This window comes from Phyllostomus hastatus, unplaced genomic scaffold, assembly GCF_019186645.2.
Source record: "Phyllostomus hastatus isolate PE091 unplaced genomic scaffold, TTU_PhHast_1.1 phas_scaffold_345, whole genome shotgun sequence".
Classification (NCBI taxonomy): domain Eukaryota; kingdom Metazoa; phylum Chordata; class Mammalia; order Chiroptera; family Phyllostomidae; genus Phyllostomus; species Phyllostomus hastatus.
In genome coordinates this window covers 3,448,515-3,454,514 of record NW_025334024.1, presented here as the reverse complement: position 1 = coordinate 3,454,514, position 6,000 = coordinate 3,448,515, and positions in this window count along the sequence as shown.

Genomic DNA, 6,000 nt, shown 5'->3' with positions numbered 1-6,000 from the left:
AGAACTGGGGCATTACAGGTAAATAGTGCACTCTCCCAGGTGACACAGGAACACTTTCTGCAAAAATCTTTCACAGGTGACCAGGCTTCCAAGCAGAGGCAGCTCCCCCACTCACCAGGCACCTCATCCCGTTTTGCAGAGATTATTAAAGTGGATCAAAGTAAACATGGGAGCAAATTCTGCCCATTGACACACAACTACCACGTGCCACGCAAGTCTGACATGGACAATCAAGATTATTACGATGTCTATGGTTTGGGCTCTTAGAATCAGTGTAAAAGTGGAATTCTAGACTGTCATTTTAAAAGTCTCTTAGAGACTTGGCTGTGTGGCTCAGTTGGTTGGTGCATTGTCCCATACACTAAAAGGATGAGGGTTCGATTACCAGTCAGGGCACATAGCTAGGCTGCAAGTCTGATCCTTGGTTGGGGAGTGTATGGGAGGCAACCAATTAATTTCTCTCTCTCTCTCTCCCCTCTCTGTCTAAAATCGGGAAAATATATCCTTGAGTGAGAATTAAAAAGAAAAGCCCCTTAGAATTCTCAAAATTTATTTTATTTAGAGGTAAATACATATTATTGCACAATTTTTTTCTGTGCTTAAGCCATGTATTTGCTAGAGATTGATTGGTTGCATGTCTGCAAAGGTTACTGGAGATGGACATGGGTAAATTTATTCTGGATTTATTTTTTGGCTTTGCTGTTAAGCACACAGATCTCTGAATCCTGCTGATTCAGATTTCTGATAATGGCCCTGAGTTACTTACACATATTAAAATTTCAAATATCTATGCTGCATATCAGAATTTACATTTTTGGTAAACTGGTATGTCCTAGCAGTAGCCCCAAATGTTATAAATATCTTTGATCAATGCCTAGAATTTTACTCCAAGGAATTTTTCCCCTAGTAATAAATATGAATAAAAATTTGCATTTTGAAAAGCAAAAAAAAAAAAGGAAATTAACAAATGCTTAGGCAATTTTTCTTTTTTTTTTCTTTTGTTTTGTGAAAAGGAAAGGAAATGTTTATTTAAAGCTATACAGACTTAAAGTAGTGACCCAATGTCTTCATTAAAATATTGAAGTCTTTTAAGATACCCACAGATGCACACAGTCCTTCCTTCTCCCTCTGCCCTTATCTGGGGTACTGTATCTCAGGAAAAATGGCAGAGCTGTGTCACTGTCAGGACCTCCAATTAATCCAAAGCCATGTGGCACCTTACCATGGCCCACCAGCAAAAGTCCTTGCACCCCTTTTCTTCCAGGCAAAGTCTCTCCTGCTTCCTAAGCCACGTGGCAAAAGGGAGCACCCCAAAGCCATGTGGTCCCCACCCTTGTCAAAGCCGCGTGTTTCTCCAATTTTTTCTTGACATTAAAGTTTTACATGCTTGGGTCCTCCATGGAGGGCAGTAATGAGTTAGGTACATAGCACATTGCCAGGAATTTAATAAATATCCACTGAATGAATGAACAATGTGTTTTAAACAAAGTAATGAATTTTAGTATATATACAAATGGAGACTTACCTCAGATTTTTAATTTATCTTTCTAGACTAGAGAAATAGATTAAGGCAATATTAACAGCTAGTAAATTATCATCTAAATCCACCTTGAACACCTAGAGCAATTACTTCAGTAAAAGAGAAACTATACCTTTGCAAATAGGTTCAAAGTCCACAGCGTTAGAATAGACAGGTTTTACCCAGTTTCTGAATATTCTCCTTTCCAAGGTTCTTGAGTCAGTCACAGTTCACCACCTTGAAGCAATCTCACTGGTGTCGGAATATAGCCTCTTAACGAGAAAAACTCGACATATTCACACCCATCCTGTGCGTTTAACTGCCTGATAAACTGTAGCCATTTGTTCAGTGTTGAGTAAACTAATCAGTGGATTTTTTCCTTATCTGTCAAGTTAAACTGCCAACTTCCAAGTACAAAATGGTTCTCCCAGGTGAATCATATACCTTCCTGTCCCTGGGGGCCCTGGGCTGCCCATGTAGGTAATTGGGTTTTAGTTCCTGGTCTGGTGAGGAGTATTAGGAGTCTCTGCTTGAGCCAACGTCTTTGTCAGTTGCTTGCAAATTGTCAGTTGTCTGCTGTCCTTGTACTGCAGGGTGCAGTTGCCACATACACACACCGTGTATATACTTCCGCGTCAAGATGTAGAACTTTCCAGCCCTGGGAATACTCCCTGGTGGCTCATCCCAGTCAATTCCCACCGATCCCTGCCCCTAAAATGACCTCTATTGTGACCTTGGCCACCTCAGTTTTGCCTTCTTGAACTTGGTGTACATGAAGTCAGACTCCTACATGTTCTTTTGAGTCCACTTCCTTCACTCAGCATGATGTCCATGAGCTTCAGCCTTGCGGTGGACTGTGGCTCTGGTGTGCTTTGCATCGTTAAGGAGTGTTTCATTGTGTGCATGTAGTACAGTCGGTGGCCTCCAGGTGGTTGATATCTGGGGCTATTTCCAGACCAACATTTGGGGTTATTAGGAATGAAGCTGCAATTATGTTTTCCAAATATGTGTTTCAGGGAACTCCATGCATTTGCCTCATTGTGGATGTGTTTAGGAGCAAAAGTCCTGGGCTTAGGCCAGGCACAGGGTTACCATACATTTTCTACAGCAAACGTACCAATTTGTATTCCTAGCAGCAGTGACTGAAAGTTCTCATTAATCTACATCTTTTCCAACACAGGGTATGGCCATTTTTTTTTACCTTCAGCCATTCCATGGGTACGTAGTGACATCTTACTATGTCTTTTCTCTCTCTCTCTTTTTCATTAAAGTATAGTTGGCATACAATAGTATATTGGTTTCAGGTGTTACTGCAGTTTTTAATTTGCATTTTCCCAGCTAATGGTTTTGATCACCTTTTCATACACTTTTTGGCTATCGGTTAGTGCAGTGACCGTTCAATCCTTTCCTTGTCCTTTTTTCTTCGAGTCTCACAGTGTTTCTGGGTAGACATGAGTGCATGAAACAGGGCATGAGCGTAGCTCTGCAAGTTGAACAGATTCAATTTCCACACTCTTGTAAGAGGGGCCACTAGAATTTGCCGTTTGTTCTGCACCCACAGAAACCACTTTAAGGACATTCACGATCTCACAAAACTACTCAGCTTTATGCTGGTAAACACATTTCTTTTAAAAAGCCTGAGGACCTCCTGGGCTCAAAATAGCACAAGAGATAGAAAGATGGGCAATATATTCTTACAGCAACGGCCACCAAGGACCGTCGAGAACTTTTGTGAATGACCGAGTGGATAATTAGATACTGCAATGAGTCAAATATTATGGAGCAAAGTGCATTTCTATAGTAGTCATTGATCTTAGTGAATTTTCTAACTTAAAATGGCCTGTGATATCTGGCAGCAAAGAAGATCCATTGAATAAATTTTCTTTGCTTGAGAATTTAGGGTGGAATCTTGTTCTTCTTGATTCACAGGATTTCTTTCTAGGTTCTGGATATGTTCTTTCTTGAAAATATATATTGTGAATATTTTCTCCCAGTCCTGGCTTGCTTTGCTCTCTTACTGCTATATTTTGATGAATATAAACTCTTACTTTTGATGAAGTCCAACTTATCTATCTTTTCTTTTATGGTCAGTGCTCTCCCTGTCCAGTCTTACATCTTTGACTACCTACCCCCTTTATTGTGTTTTTTGTTTGATGGTTAGATTAATTCTTAGCAAATGTCCTGTTTTGTCTGCCCTGTATTTCTGATCTCTCACCTGCCCTGACTCCATCATGCTCTGTCCTCTTCAAAGCCCTTCTCATTCATCCAGGTTTGTGATCCCTGGACTGATAGATCTCTCATTATTTTCTGTGTCTTCAGTCTGCATATCCATTTTTTTCCTGGTTTGCCCACTCAGTCCCAGCATTAGTACCACTTCTTACAATTAACTATCCTTTCTCTGATTTGGCATTCCTTTCTTGGAGGAAGACAATAGTGTCATTGTGTTGATGTGGTCTGGAGCCAAAGGTGTCTTGTGGAAATACACAATCAGGAAAAATTTCAAAAATGTACAAATGTCCTTTGTCCGGAGTTGAACTGGAGTCAAGCTTGAGAAGAAGGAAAAACCAGAGAATCACTCTGGAATCCACGTGACTGGTGGAGCGGGGAGCCAGCAGGCACGCCGGAGTGTGGGCAATCCTGAGAGGAGATGCAATTGAGAACTTTAAAGCTGAAAAGAGGAAAAAGAGCTTTCATTCTACTTTTTGGATTATTTGGTTAGGTCAGCATGAGCTCTGTGGCTGGGAAGAGCCGGGGTTTCCAGGTGGAGAGATCACTATGGAGGTGGCAAGCAGGTAGGGGGGTCCCTCCCTGAAAGACTCTGCCTCTCCCCACCATCTTCATGCCTGTCCCCCTCTGAATGCTGGCATGTAGTGGTTTTGTCCTTAAGCATGGGGCCTTGGCCCCAGGGAAGCTGAGAAAACTCATCCTATCCCAGTTAATGACAGGTAAACACAGGTAGCTAGCGGCAGGCAAACATACCCACAGGCATTTTGGGGAGTGGCAGGTTTCGCAGGTAACCCTTCCTCCTGCCCCCCATAATTAGAAGCATGTGCAGAAAAGAGTTAATATAGCAGGCCTGAGACTGTGGGCCCCAGGAAGGCTTCCTTCCAGGGTTGGCCCTAGGCTGGTGCCTGGGAACTTGGATTTCGGGAGGGTCCCTACCACCCCCAGAACTGATCAGAGCCCACACTGTTTGTGCAAACAGTGTGGGTGATGCTGAACACCTGCTTTCCCCCTGGGATTCTGGGAATTTGGATTTGTGGAAGGCAGAGGGTGCTCATGTGGTGGTCCCCCAATAAAAACCCTGGGCACTGAGTTCCCTCCCTGGTGGGCACCATTTCACGCACATGATTACGACTCACCGCTGGGGTTCAGAACATCCTGGGTGACTCTCCTGGGAGGGGACTCTGGGAGCATGTGCTTGGTTCCCCAGGACTTCACCCCACATGCTGTTCCCTGTGCTGATCTCGCTCTGTGTCTTCTCGAGGTAATAAGTCGTGGCGGTGAGAACAGCTTTGTGCTGGGTCCATGCATGAGTGCTGCCAGTGAATCACCCAGTTATCTGGGTATTCTCAGAGAACCCCCAGCTCAGAGGAGTATAAAAAATAGCCCATCTCCTGGAGCACAGATTTCTTGGGAGTGAGTTGACACCCGTCCCCTCAGCAAACACATTTCAGAGCTCCCTGGAAGCCCACTCAGGAAGCTTGGGTTAGGAAAGTGTGAAGGGAGAGGTGGGGACTCGAAAATGGAAAAGTCCTTCCCCAGAAATCTCTTCACCAATTTCCTCCCCTAGCCCCCAACCTCCCTACACATCTCACCGATCCTAAGAGGCAAGAATGATTAGGTTGAAGTACAATGAAACTGACCTTTCTGTACATCACAAACAATGAACTATTGGCAATTTCATATAATTTTATCATCCACACCATTATGCAGGTGAGGAAACTGAGGCTTAGGGAGGTAAGTCATTTGTTGAAAGTCACACATTCTGTGAGTCAGAGAGGTTGGGTGTGAAGTCGGGTCTGACTCCACAACCTGCTATTCTCACTGTGGGGGCAGAATGCTATCCTCAGAAACAGGGGTTTTTATTGGACGGCGGTGGAAGGTCAGGTTGGTAGAGTATGGCTTTGAGATGCCAGGGCAAGCATCTGGACCTGTTGGAACAGCCATAGGGAGACCATTGCAGATGGAAAGGAATAAACTGGAGGAGAAAGAGTAAGAAGAACAGGGACAGGATATGGAGGCAGGAAGGTGAGTAGGCTACTGTAGAAGTCAGATGACATTTACCAGAGTTAGGAGATCCTGTCAGGTAGCTGGTGAGGAAGGAATGAATGACCACAGAGACACTTTTCTGAGTTGCCTGTCCTTCGCACTGCATCTAGCACATAGTAATTGCTCAATAAATGCCCATTGTGTAAGAACAGAACTAAACAGGTAAGACTAGAAATTGTAGCTAAGTGGTGAGGAATCACCACATTGAA